The sequence below is a fragment of the Bombina bombina genome, chromosome 5 (genome assembly GCF_027579735.1).
Source record: "Bombina bombina isolate aBomBom1 chromosome 5, aBomBom1.pri, whole genome shotgun sequence".
Classification (NCBI taxonomy): domain Eukaryota; kingdom Metazoa; phylum Chordata; class Amphibia; order Anura; family Bombinatoridae; genus Bombina; species Bombina bombina.
The window spans coordinates 1,119,732,057-1,119,747,747 of NC_069503.1; positions in this window are offsets into that span (position 1 = coordinate 1,119,732,057).

Sequence of the window (15,691 nt, forward strand, 5' to 3'; positions counted from 1 at the left end):
ACAGAGCTTGGCTGACCCCTACAGTAATCAAGTACTGCATAAGAAAGAAATATAATATACAAACCCTCTAGAATTCACCTAAGTAACCTTCCATTCTCATTAATCTTGTAAGCAATATATAATTATTGTGATCCAGGAGCCACGCTGTGCATATATCTACATTAAGTTCATATTATGTAGCACTATATCATGTACACAGAAAATGAACCTGTGGCTCCTATCTTGCTATATACGTCTCTTGTCATAATTCACCCTGCTGTATACACTAGCAGCATCAGTGATTGATGAAAGATGAGTAACATAATTATAAAGCCATTTATTTATGAAAGGACGACCTATAAGGATTTCCAGACAAAAGTAATAATGATCCCTTATGTATTAAAACAAGGGTTTGTTGCTTAAATCTTGAATAATAAGCTTCAGTCTCCAGACCTTACAAGTGCAACAAGAGGAACGTTCTATGATTTGGAATTTTTCAAGTGGTCAGTGGATGGGGAAGTGAAGTTAAATAGCCCTTTATGAATGATTATAGACATAATGTCCCTATTCTGCCAAATACTGATTTACTTTCTGAATACACCTGAATGATAAAAGCATTCTAATTGTTGTCTTTCATGAACTATCAGAAATGTGAAATGTCTGGGAAGCCATAGATTTCACTCATGTCATTCTCACTCCTACTCCAAGATCAAGAAGTGCTTAGTAGGAAACATACGCTCTCTTACTTTACTTTACACAGAATTTTTTCCCCCCCAGGAGTATTCATGATATATATCATTAGTTATTAAATCAGATCAATTTCTTTAAAAATAACAAGTATGTTAGTTACTACATTACAGTCTCAAATTTGTTTACGTTTCTGCTACCAGACAGGAATGCAATCTGCTTATGTGGAATATATTGCAAAACTTTCCTGCAGAAATAAATACATTAAAATATAGTAGAGTTTAAAGAGAACTGGCTTTGTGCAAAATAAATTTGTAAACCTTAAAACAAATATTTACTTTTAAGCTGATTGAATTAATTGGTTAATTGCCAAGGCTGGTTATGGGTACAGGACTTGGCTGATAATAAATTAGCTATAATTCAGGGTAGCTTGCAGTTGTTCAGATGATCCCCTGGAGAACAAAATCTATCACTGAGACAATATTTGGTGCTTATAAGGTTAGGTTTATTTGTCTAAAAATCTCTAGTCTTGCCTTACATAATTTAGATCAAAAGTTTATTAACCTATTGTTTGCATAAAATTGCACTAGTTATCACCTCACATTTTACTCTATTATTATTATTTTTGTAGAATAAACTGTTTTGAGTTAATTTCCAGTCTATTTTCTTTTTTTTTTTTCTTAAGCTGTTTTTTTTAATAATAAATTAGTGACAGCTAGATTTGAACTCTTTTGTTAACATATTATTCAGCTTCTTTTGGGATATAATAAACATAAAGCTAGATTATGAGTGGAGTGCTACTTATCAGACCCGCTCTAATGTTATCTTCACTAGACGGATGCTTTTTGCTCGTGTCGAGTTGTGCTCATATTACCAGTTGAAAACCTGATGCGTGCAAAAAGCCTCTGTCTAGACTTTAATGGAGAGTGAAAACTGAAAAAAAACTAACACCCATACTCACGCACTAACCCATATCGCAATGAGCCCTCTCTAAAAACCCTAAATCACCACATAGCCCACCGCAAAGAACCCCACTACACTATTAACTCCTAAACCACCCCAACATAGTAAAATGCCCGCTACACTATTAACCCCTAAACCGCCACCCCCCATTGCAACTGCCTCACTTTACTATTAACCCCTAAAACGCCATCTCAGTCATTGGAAACTAAGCACAATAAGCAAGGGGTCCACGCCTTGTTGCTACTTTTTCCCTTAGGGAGATATAATACACATAGGAGCAGATTACAAGTGGAGGTCTATCTTAATGTGCGTCCATAAAGGAACAAATTTTCTTGTTTACAGGAGCAAGTTAAATAACCAGCCATTACAAGTGGCTGGTTAAGTTTCCCCATTTGCCCCCAAAATAAAGAGGACAGTACATGAACATAAACTATAAATATGAGCATCTTTATTTAAAATAAATAAATAAAACCTGCATGAAGCAGTTATAAGGGTTACAGTTAGGGGGTGTGGGGTGTTAGAAAAAAGCGGCAGTAAACAACAGAAAAACCCACCACCCACACAACCAACCCCCCAAAAAACTAAGCTCCCCATTGCCCTGAAAAGGGCATTTGGATGGGCATTGCCCTTAAAAGGGCATTTAGCTCTTTTTGGGTGCCCAAAAGCCCTAATCTAAAAATAAAACCCACCCAATAAACCCTTAAAAAACCTAACACTAACCCCCAAAGATAGAAAATGCCGTCTGGATGAAGACTTCTGTTGGCTTGGATGAAGATGTCGGCCCGTTTGGATGAAGACTTCTCCCGGCTTCATTGAGGACTTCTTGCCGCTTGATGAAGACTTCTGCCGCTTTATTGAGGATGGATGCCGGGTCTTCAAAAACTGTAAGTGGATCTTTGGGGGTTAGTGTTAGTTTTTTTTAAAGGTTTATTGGGATGAAGATAGAATATGCCTCCTGGATGAAGACTTCTGCCCATCTGGAGGACCACTTCGCCCGGCTTCGTTGAGGACTTCGGCCCGGCTGGGTGAAGACTTCTCAAGGTAGGGTGATCTTCAAGGGGTTAGTGTTAGGTTTTATTAAGGGGGGATTGGGTGGGTTTTAGAGTAGGGTTGGGTGTGTGGGTGGTGGGTTTTAATGTTGGGGGGGGGATTGTACTTTTTTTTACAGGTAATAGAGCTGATTATTTTGGGGCAATGCCCCGCAAAAGGCCCTTTTAAGAGCTATTTGTAATTTAGTATAGGGTAGGGCTTTTTATTTTATTAGGGGGATTTGATTAGGTGTAATTAGTTTAAAAAACATGTAATTATTTTATTATTTTCTGTAATTAAGTGTTTGTTTTTTTCGTACTTTAGATAATTATTTTTAAATTGTATTTAATTGTATTTAGTTTAGGTAATTAATTTAATTATAGTGTAGTGTTAGGTGCAATTGTAACTGAGGTTAGGATTTATTTTACAGGTAAATGAGTCTTTATTTTAACTAGGTAGTTAGTAAATAGTTAATAACTATTTAATAACTATTCTACCTAGTTAAAATAAATACAAAGTTGCCTGTAAAATAAAAATAAATCCTAAGATAGATACAATGTAACTATTAGTTATATTGTAGCTATCTTAGGGTTCATTTTATAGGTAAGTATTTAGTTTTAAATAGGAATAATGTAGTTAATGATAGTAATTTTATTTAGATTTAGGTAGGGGGGTGTTAGGGTTAGGCGTAGGTTTAGGGGTTAATAACTTTAATATAGTGGCAGCGACTTTGTGGGCAGCAGATTAGGGGTTAATAAGTGTAGGTAGGTTGCAGCGACATTGAGGGTGGCAGATTAGTGGTTAATAAATATAATGTAGGTGGCGGCAGTGTCCGGAGCGGCAGATTAGGGGTTAATAATGTTATGCAGGTGTCGGCGATGTCGGGGGCGGCAGATTAGGGGTTAATAAGTATAAGATCAGGGGTGTTTAGACTCGGGGTTCATGTTAGGGTGTTATGTGTAGACATAAAATGTATTTCCCCATAGGAATCAATGGGGCTGCGTTAGGAGCTTTACGCTGCTTTTTTGCAGGTGTTAGGTATTTTTTCAGCCGGCTCTCCCCCATTGATTCCTATGGGTATATCGCGCTGGTATTGAGGTGAGATGTGGAGCTAAATTTTGCTCTACGCTCACTTTTTTGCAGCTAACGCCGGGTTTCTAAAAACCCGTAATACCAGCGTTGTCTGTAGGTGAGCGGTGAGGGAAAACTGCTCGTTAGCACCGCACAGCCTTACCGACAAAACTCGTAATCTAGGCGTTTATTTTTTTTAAAAAGTACACTACACTGTATTTTCGGGGCGTTTGCTTAATTTTCTGAGCACTAATTGCTACCACAGGTGCGTGGTAGCAATAACCAGCCATTTGTAGTAACTGGTTAATAATTGCACTCCTGCAAACGGGAAAATGTGCCAGTTCGTAGGGCGCACAAATTTAGTGCTCCACTTGTAATCTAACTCAAAATCCAGTATGGCAGTGGCACATTTTTCTTAAAAATACCTTTATTTTCTCAGTGGTGTCAGTCAACAGACTATATTATGGGCTTCATACAGTTAATAATGTCATAATTAGGGTCACATAGCCACATATCCTAACACGTCTACACCCTGTGACAGTAGTTAGTATTCACAGATCAGTGATTTTGCTATTTAACAGCTGTATCACATGATTTGGGAGTAGCACAAACAATACCGAGCCGGAGGTTTACATTTTTGCTATATTAATACACAGTTAAAAAGTTACATAACATACGGAAAATAGTCTGCATGAATTATACAGAGCAATGCAAGTAGTACAAAAGGTAAAGTTCCTGCTTTGTATCATGCAAACTAGTGCAATGTGCTCAAAATGAAATGCTGGCTATGTTGCTAATCTGTAAACGTGTGCTGCTCCGGTCACAGTCTTCAGCAACACCTAAGCCCCAAGAAGTTAGTGAACAGGTAGAGCTTGACCACCCAGTACCAAAGTCAGTTATCTGTGAATGTGCACCTTCTTCTGTCACAGAGTACACAAGTACCAAAGTCAGTTATCTATGAATGTGCACCTTCTTCTGTCACAGAGTACACGAGTACCAAAGTCAGTTATCTGTGAATGTTCACCTTCTTCTGTCACAGAGTACACAAGTACCAAAGTCAGTTATCTGTGAATGTGCACCTTCTTCTGTCACAGAGTACATGAGTACCAAAGTCAGTTATCTGTGAATGTCCACCTTCTTCTGTCACAGAGTAGACAAGTACCAAAGTCAGTTATCTGTGAATGCGCACCTCCTTCTGTCACAGAGTAGACAAGTACCAAAGTCAGTTATCTGTGAATGTGCACCTTCTTCTGTCACAGAGTACACAAGTACCAAAGTCAGATATCTGTGAATGTGCACCTTCTTCTGTCACAGAGTACATGAGTACCAAAGTCAGTTATCTCTGAATGTGCACCTTCTTCTGTCACAGAGTACATGAGTACCAAAGTCAGTTATTTGTGAATATGCACCATCTTCTGTCACAGAGTACACGAGTACCAAAGTCAGTTATCTGTGAATGTTCACCTTCTTCTGTCACAGAGTACACAAGTACCAAAGTCAGTTATCTGTGAATGTGCACCTTCTTCTGTCACAGAGTACATGAGTACCAAAGTCAGTTATCTGTGAATGCGCACCTTCTTCTGTCACAGAGTACACGAGTACCAAAGTCAGTAATCTGTGGATGTGCACCTTCTTCTGTCACAGAGTACACAAGTACCAAAGTCAGATATCTGTGAATGTGCACCTTCTTCTGTCACAGAGTACATGAGTACCAAAGTCAGTTATCTCTGAATGTGCACCTTCTTCTGTCACAGAGTACATGAGTACCAAAGTCAGTTATTTGTGAATATGCACCATCTTCTGTCACAGAGTACACGAGTACCAAAGTCAGTTATCTGTGAATGTGCACCTTCTTCTGTCACAGAGTACACGAGTACCAAAGTCAGTTATCTGTGAATGTGCACCTTCTTCTGTCACAGAGTACACGAGTACCAAAGTCAGTTATCTGTGGATGTGCACCTTCTTCTGTCACAGAGTACACGAGTACCAAAGTCAGTTATCTGTGAATGTGCACCTTCTTCTGTCACAGAGTACACGAGTACCAAAGTCAGTTATCTGTGGATGTGCACCTTCTTCTGTCACAGAGTACACGAGTACCAAAGTCAGTTATCTGTGAATGTGCACCTTCTTCTGTCACAGAGTACACGAGTACCAAAGTCAGTTATCTGTGAATGTGCACCTTCTTCTGTCAAAGAGTACACAAGTACCAAAATAATTTATCTGTGAATGCGCACCTTCTTCTGTTACAGAGTACACGAGTACCAAAGTCAGTTATCTGTGAATGCGCACCTTCTTCTGTCACAGAGTACACAAGTACCAAAGTCAGTTATCTGTGAATGTGCACCTTCTTCTGTCACAGAGTACACGAGTACCAAAGTCAGTTATCTGTGAATGTGCACCTTCTTCTGTCAAAGAGTACACAAGTACCAAAATCATTTATCTGTGAATGCGCACCTTCTTCTGTTACAGAGTACACGAGTACCAAAGTCAGTTATCAGTGAATGTGCACCTTCTTCTGTCACAGAGTACACGAGTACCAAAGTCAGTTATCTGTGAATGCGCACCTTCTTCTGTTACAGAGTACACGAGTACCAAAGTCAGTTATCTGTGAATGCGCACCTTCTTCTGTCACAGAGTACACAAGTACCAAAGTCAGTTATCTGTGAATGTGCACCTTCTTCTGTCACAGAGTACACGAGTACCAAAGTCAGTTATCTGTGAATGTGCACCTTCTTCTGTCAAAGAGTACACAAGTACCAAAATCATTTATCTGTGAATGCGCACCTTCTTCTGTTACAGAGTACACGAGTACCAAAGTCAGTTATCTTTGACAGTGCACCTTCTTCTGTCACAGAGTACACAAGTACCAACGTCAGTTATCTGTGAATGTGCACCTTCTTCTGTCACAGAGTACACGAGTACCAAAGTCAGTTATCTGTGAATGTGCACCTTCTTCTGTCACAGAGTACACGAGTACCAAAGTCAGTTATCTGTGAATGTTCACCTTCTTCTGTCACAGAGTACACAAGTACCAAAGTCAGTTATCTGTGAATGTTCAAAGTAGTTAAAGATACAACACTCAACTCAAAAGGCTATTCCCATTAGGTAAGTGTACCTCCTAACATCAAACCAAAATATAAATAGAACAAGGGGATATGGGAACGCACTGTAGACAGCGTATGAGATAAGGTCAAAATAATGAACAATAATATATACTATAATAAGTTGAAAATAATTTATGGTGTAAGCATAAGAAATGTAATTTACAATTTGTATTTAAAAAATAGATGCCTGCATCGAAATGAAACAAAATAAAATATTACATGTAATTAATGATTAAAAATGTCTAAAAACATGAATACAGAACTGGGTCTAAATCAGATACCCTTAGGCAACAATGTTGCACAAATGTGTTACCGTCCAAATACAAAAACACTTAAGCGTGTAAATGTTACCATCCAAATACAAAGACACTTGAGCGTGTAAATGTTACCATCCAATTGTAGCCAATATTGTGAGCTTTTGACTTAGCTTTGGATGATGATATGTGTTCAGGATCCCTCGACGTTAGTTGGTAATAGCAAAAAAGTGAAGGAAAAAGTTTCTTTGTTTTTGTATTTGGACGGTAACACATGTGTGCAACATTGTTGCCTAAGGATATCTGATTTAGATCCAGTTCTGTATTCATGTTTTTAGACATTTTTAATCATTAATTACATGTAATATTTTATTTTGTTTCATTTCGATGCCGGCATCTATTTTTTAAATACAAATTGTAAATTACATTTCTTATGCTTATACCATAAATTGTTTTCAACTTATTATAGTATATATTATTGTTCATTATTTGGACCTTATCTCATACGCTGTCTACAGCGCGTTCCCATATCCCCTTGTCCTATCTGTGAATGTTCACCTTCTTCTGTAACAGAGTACACAAGTACCAAAGTCAGTTATCTGTGAATGTGCACCTTTTTCTGTCACAAAGTACACAAATACCAAAGTCAGTTATCTGTGAATGCGCACCTTCTTCTGTCACAGAGTAAATGAGTACCAAAGACAGTTATCTGTGAATGCGCACCTTCTTCTGTCACAGAGTACATGAGTACCAAAGACAGTTATCTGTTAATGTGCACCTTCTTCTGTCACAGAGTACACAAGTACCAAAGTCAGTTATCTGTGAATGCGCACCTTCTTTGTCACAGAGTACAAGAGTACCAAAGACAGTTATCTGTGAATGCACACCTTCTTTGTCACAGAGTACAAGAGTACCAAAGACAGTTATCTGTGAATGCACACCTTCTTTGTCACAGAGTACACCAGTACCAAAGTCAGTTGTCTGTGAATGGGCACCTTCCTCTGTCACAGTTTACACCAGTACCAAAGTCAGTTATCTGTAAATGTGCACCTTTGTTTGTCACAGAGTACAAGAGTACCAAAGTCAGTTATCTGTGAATGCGCACCTTCTTCTGTCACAGAGTACACAAGTACCAAAGTCAGTTATCTGTGAATGCGCACCTTCTTCTGTCACCGAGTACACGAGTACCAAAGTCAGTTATCTGTGAATGCGCACCTTCTTCTGTCACAGAGTACATGAGTACCAAAGACAGTTATCTGTTAATGTGCACCTTCTTCTGTCACAGAGTACACAAGTACCAAAGTCAGTTATCTGTGAATGCGCACCTTCTTTGTCACAGAGTACAAGAGTACCAAAGACAGTTATCTGTGAATGCACACCTTCTTTGTCACAGAGTACAAGAGTACCAAAGACAGTTATCTGTGAATGCACACCTTCTTTGTCACAGAGTACACCAGTACCAAAGTCAGTTGTCTGTGAATGGGCACCTTCCTCTGTCACAGTTTACACCAGTACCAAAGTCAGTTATCTGTAAATGTGCACCTTTGCTTGTCACAGAGTACAAGAGTACCAAAGTCAGTTATCTGTGAATGCGCACCTTCTTCTGTCACAGAGTACACAAGTACCAAAATCATTACCATAAATGCAAGTAGCTACAAGGATTCTTCTTGAACAACCAGAGACAGAAAGGATTTAATGTCTCGGTAGAGGTTGATTAGCCAGGCAGGTTTAAATAGGCTAGGCTAGATTTCATGTGGCGTGCTAATGATAGGGCAGGGGTGCGATAAGCAAAATCGCTGGTCTGCACTTACATTAGTGCGGAACTTGATATTACAAGTCCATGGTAGTTCTTATGTACTAGAGTAGGGTTAACTCGACAGACATTGCTCTAGCGCAACCTATGCTTGCAATAGATATACAAAGTACTCAATACAGCAGATGAAGATCTAGTGATCTTGCTAATCTGTAAATGTTTGATGTCTCTGTCACATTCTTCAGCAAAACCTATGAACCAAGATGTTAGTGCATTGTATGAACATGTGGTGCTTCACCAACCAGCACCAGTGAAGGTTTGAAAAAGCAAAGCAAAGTCAGTAATCTGTGACTGCGCACCTCCTTCTGTAACAAAGTACTTAAGCTATAAAATGGCATCGTCAATTTTGAATAAGTGGAGCTTTACCACCCAGCGCCAGAGATTAGAATAAGAAAACAGCTGTGGCAAAGAATGAACAGCAAGTAGACTTGTGCGCGGCGAAAAAAATTGTTTCGGATCGATTCGGATGTTTTCGAATTTTGTTTTCGGATCGATTCGAATTCGAATGCATTCATTTCGGATTTGTTCAGATTCATTCGGATTCAAATCAATTCGGATGTATTCGGATGTATTCGGTTCGGATTCGATTCGTAAATTCGGAAGTTCGGATGAGTAGCTCCTGTAGTTGTGCACAATTATGTAATGTCCCTTTAAATGTATCTGTCCCTTATTACAAGTTCTTGCAGCCTTAATTCACAAGAAATTGTTGGTTCCTTTAAAAGCTTTCCCATTCACACACCACTCTGACATTACAGCCCATTTAATTTCATTTTAATTATATGATCCATTACCAAATTACACTTCATTCAGATCAGTGAGGAAACTCACTGCAGTGACTAATGAGGATAAATTAAGCAATCTGAGGAGTGAAATTTGCCCATAGGTTTGGTCGTGCCATGCACTGAAGGTGCTTCCAGTTATTATTAACTCTCTGCTCACCTGCTGCAGTTTTCTGTGAAGTTCAGTAGGTTGGAAGTAAATTATGAAATGTAGCTGTTCCTAATTACAAAGTTTAAACTTGGTGCTGTTTAACCTTTTAATGACACAATATATCCTGTACATCACATGTCCTTATTGGGAATTTTATACCAGTAATAAGGTACTAGCAGTGATATGTGCTATTACTGCTTGCCTCACTACAGGAGGAATTCAGCTGTAGCGCAATTTAACCCTTTATTTTAAAAAATGGGTTAACCTCTGGGTTTCCAAAGAGGATTCTCACCAATTGCTACTCAATGCTGGACACTTAGCCATTGGCTTTTATTATAGGGCCCAATAATCAAAAACTCACCAGAGTTAAAAGAAATCACACAAAAACTTTCCAAAAACATCCCAAAAAAGCCATCTATACCTTACAAAACAAGGAATGGAAATAAAAAAAAAAGCTTTTTATAAAAAAAGAGGGCGCCTCACAGTGTAATATGTCCCTTGTAGATAGGTGTGTGAAAATAGTGATAAAGGCTTACCGGAATCCGATGCACTGTACTGTGACCAGTGCTCTCAAGCAGTCTAGCACTTAACAGCGGCTAGGACACTGATTCGCTGCATTGTTCGTCAGATTCAGGATAGGGCATGTGTTTTCCCCGGCAGCGTATGGAGAAGAGCTGAGGCTGCAAACAAACTGACAACTTCCAGAGAACTTTAAAAGGATAAACGCTTCATTAGTATGCAACGCGTTTCTCAACCACAACCGGTCATTTCATCACTTGTACACTTGTGAGGTTAAAAAACGGAAGTTGTCAGACTTAGGTATAACCAATAAAATAAAAGGTAACATAAAGGTGTTGGTAACCGTATAAGAGAAACTGTTCAGGTGTAAAAGATACAATCAGCTATATAAATAACAGTTTAAAACTTTCAAATCGTGATAATTGAATATGAACAATACATGTTCGCCAATAATAAACAGCGCTATCTAATAAAGGAAACAGCAATGGCTACCAAAGGTGTGGATAAAACCTATTCCCCAATAATGAGTATTAAAAATAGCGCTATCTAATAAAGGAGACCACAATGGCTAACATAGATAAAACCATTTCTAACTGGAAGTTAAAACAATTAACCATATGTTGGATATATTAAAAAAACTGTGTACCCGATTGTTCACATTGGCGATCTGGAAAGGTTTCTTAAGAACCGTGAGCTTAGTCAGAACACATACAAGGAACACATACAACACTGACATTTGAGCTTTAAACAATGATATGAACCTATTCATTTGTATATTGAACAAAGTGTTAGAAAATCAAATAGCTAGCACGCTAAAGAAAGTCTGACCCCATATGAAGAGGGAGAAGACATAGATATTAATAAATCATAAATAAGAATGCACACAGCAATTAACTAGTAACTACTAGATATTTGCATGATAACAAATCTAAAGATCTATAAAAATCAAATATAGACATGGAATGTAAAGTATGCATACTTAAAGTGAAACGGATGTAGTGAATGATGTCTAATGAATGAATAACCGCATAAACCCATAATCTTTTCTACAAAGGTACAATTATTATGCATAAACCTCCTGCTGTTTTCCAAGTATATAAATGCTCACTAGCCCGAGCAACAGGACACATGTAAAATAAGAGGCTATTAGAGTAAAATTAGGTACTTATAAGAAAAACTCTGATATTAGTACATCCATCGATGTGTATTACCTAGTTCATTGATAGTAATGTATAACGGATCCTGACCTGGAGATGGATCCATTATTAACCCCTTAACGACCGAGGACGTGAAGGGTACGTCCTCAAAAAAAAAGGCAGTTAACGCCTGATGACGTACCCTGCACGTCCTCAGTGTGGAAAGCAGCTGGAAGCGATCCTGCTTGCTTCCAGCTGCTTTCCGGTTATTGCAGTGATGCCTCGATATTGAGGCATCCTGCAATAACCATTTTTAGCCATCCGATGCAGAGTGAGCCACTCTGTGGCCCTCTCTGCACCGGACATTAATGGCTAAGTTCGTTGGTGGGTGGGAGCCGGTGTGGGAGGCAGGTGGCGGCCATCGATGGCCTTTGTGATGCAGAGGGGGGCAGGATCGTGGGTGGGGATGACCGGGGGGCACGCACGGACGTGCGCAGTGCACTGGGAGGCCGGGCGGGCGCGTGCACAGGGAGGGAGCGGGTGGGAACCACTACGCTACAGAAAATGTTTAGTTAGAAGTGGGGATAAAGGGGGGAATTTTATTTGATTTGATGATCGGTTTGGCTGGTGGGATATTGGTCTGTGGGGGGGGAAGCTACACTACAGAAAAAAATAAAAACAAAGTAATAAAAAACATTTTTATTTGCAAACTGGGTACTGGCAGACAGCTGCCAGTACCCAAGATGGCCCCCAAGAAGGCAGAGGGGGAGGGTTAGGGAGCTATTTTGGGGGGATCAGGGAGGTTGGGGGCTAAGGGGGGATCCTACATAACAGCAAATGTAAATATGCTATTAAAAAAAAATAAAAAATTTGAAGATACCTTTTTATTTTAGTACTGGCAGGCTTTCTGCCAGTTCTTAAGATGGCGAGGACAATTGTGGGGTGGGGGAGGGAAGAGAGCTGTTTGGGAGGGATCAGGGGGTGGGATGTGTCAGGTGGGAGGCTGATCTCTACACTAAAGCTAAAATTAACCCTGCAAGCTCCCTACAAACTACCTAATTAACCCCTTCACTGCTGGCCATAATACACGTGTGATGCGCAGCAGCATTTAGCGGCCTTCTAATTACCAAAATGCAATGCCAAAGCCATATATGTCTGCTATTTCTGAACAAAGGGGATCCCAGAGAAGCATTTACAACCATTTGTGCCATAATTGCACAAGCTGTTTGTAAATAATTTTAGTGAGAAACCTAAAGTTTGAAAAAGTTAACAATTTTTTTTTATTTGATCGCTTTTGGCGGTAAAATGGTGGCATGAAATATACCAAAATGGGCCTAGATCAATACTTGGGGTTGTCTACTACACTACACTAGAGCTAAAATTAACCCTAGAAGCTCCCTTCATGCTCCCTAATTAACCCATTCACTGCTGGGCATAATACACGTGTGGTGCGCAGTGGCATTTAGCAGCCTTCTAATTACCAAAAAGCAAAGCCAGAGCCATATATGTCTGCTATTTATAAACAAAGGGGATCCCAGAGAAGCATTTACAACCATTTATACCATAATTTCATGAGTTGTTTGTAAATAATTTTAGTGAGAAACCTAAAGTTTGTTAAAAAATTTGTGAAAAAGTGAACTTTTTTTTTTATTTGATCACATTTGGCGGTGAAATGGTGGCATGAAATATACCATGGGCCTAGATAAATACTTTGGGATGTCTTCTAAAAAAATATATATTCATGTCAAGGGATATTCAGGTATTCCTGAAAGATATCAGTGTCCCAATGTAACTAGCGCTAATTTTGAAAAAAAGTGGTTTGGAAATAGCAAAGTGCTACTTGTATTTATTGCCCTATAACTTGCAAAAAAAGCAAAGAACAAGTAAACATTGGGTATTTCTAAACTCAGGACAAAATTTAGAAACTATTTAGCATGGGTGTTTTTTGGTGGTTGTAGATGTGTAACAGATTTTGGGGGTCAAAGTTAGAAAAAGTGTGTTTTTTTCAATTTTTTCATCATATTTTGTATTTTTTTAGATATGATAAAAATAATGGTAGATTTCGAAAGTCCATTTAATGGCGAGAAAAACGGTATATGATATGTATGGGTACAGTAAATGAGTAAGAGGAATATTACAGCTAAACACAAACACCGCAAAAATGTAAAAATAGCCTTGGTCCCAAACGGACAGAAAATGGAAAAGTGCTGTGGTCATTAAGGGGTTAATTGTACCCGTATGGACAAATAGATCTCAAAAGATAATGTGTACCTATACATTCACTTAGTATAGAAAGATGTTGAAAAAACAATTGTGAATTAGCAAACAATGGAACAGTTGCATATTTGTGTAGCATAGATAAAAACATCTGGTGAATAATGGATGTTTTTTCATAATGATCGATCTAGATAAGAATATTGGTCAAATATTCAAGCAGAGTGCCATATATACATGCTAGATATAAACTGGATATGTGCAAAATAAAACACAATACTTGTCCATGCAAGGAATATAAAGAAAGGAGAAGTCAATGTATGAAAAAAGGGGGAATATTGGAGGACAGACTGAAATCAAATAGAAAATAAATTGAAAATAAATTGTTGTTTCAATCAAAGGCTGCTAGATCTAAACAAACGTTCAGACCTAATGGATACAGAGTCATTAGTTTGTATATCCAATAGGTCTCACGTTGTCTTAGTTTTATTAACCTATTATAGTCAGAGGACCTGGGAATGTGATCAATGGGATGAAATCTGAATATGTCTGAGTTTTCATTGTGTTTGTGTAAACAGTGGTTAGGAATACTGTGTTTAATTTTCGTTTTCCTGCAATTTTTGCAGTTACGATAGTGCTCGCCCCATCTGGTTCTGATAGTCCTAATAGTGCGGCCTAGATACTGTAGGCCACATATGCATTATATTAAATAGACTACAAAATTCGATTCACAATTGAGGAAACCAGCTTTCTCCCGTAGCTGTGGACTTAAAGGTTTTTAAACCTGACTTGATAAATTTACATGAACCACATCCAGTTTTACAACATTTGTAAACACCTTGCAAAGCAAAAATCCCCCTAACATTTGAAGTCTGTGTGCTCTTAAATGGATTGACATGTTTAACTTTTTGGGAGCTAGTTTGTTTCGCAAGGTGGTCGCTCTCCTATATACAATTTTAGGTATATCTTGAACTATGTTTTTGAGTATGGGATCTCTCAAAATAAGATGCCAATGTTTATTTAATATTTGTTGGATTTTGTGGAAATTGATATTGTATTGAGTTATAAATAAAATATCTTTGCTACTTGGTATCGAATTGTGCTGAATGACTGGTTTCCTAGTTTGTAAAATTGTAGCCCTATCGAGATTTCTAGTGCGAATCAGGGCTTTTTCAAATAGTGTCGATGGATATCCCTTTTCTATGAATCTATTATAAAGTATTTTAATTTGTTCTTCAAACATGACTAAATCTGTGCAATTTCTCCTAATCCTTCTAAACTGTATGTAGGGTATGTTGTGAATCCAACTTTTATGGTGGTTACTATTGTATTCTAGGAAACTGTTGCTGTCCACATCTTTAAAAATAGTTTTTGAGGTGATGGTTTTGTTGATACCAAAACTAAGTGTTAAATCAAGGTACTCTATACTTTGTGATTGAATGTTGGCCGTGAAATTAATGCCCATATCATTACAGTTGAGATGGGAAACAAATTGCTCTGCTGACAACCTGTCTCCCTCCCAAATGAAGATCAGATTGTCAATATATCGTCCATAAAGGACCAGGTTCACCCCAAATCCAGCATTGATAATGTATCTCTCTTCGAAACCTGGTCCCCATGGATGTATCTTTGACCTGCAAATAATAAAAAAAAGACCTAATTTGTTAGAAAACGAGGGTCCAGAGGCAGATCACTTACCACCAACAAAGAGAAATTATCCCAACTAGATCGGTGTATCTTTAACCTTTCCTCGTACTCACTATCCAGTGAAGAAATGAAGGTTTTAAAACAAGGCCTATCATTTTGCCTATCCAATCCCCCTAAGATGTTTGACATCTTCGTGGATTTTAATAATTTCACTCGAAAACTATCGCTACAGAAGTTCTTTGCGAACAAAAAACTCAAAAGCAACAATAGGGAAACCACTGAATCACAGTTGATACTGACCAACTCTATGCCCTCAGATACAAAAATTTTGTGCGTTGTGTCTAA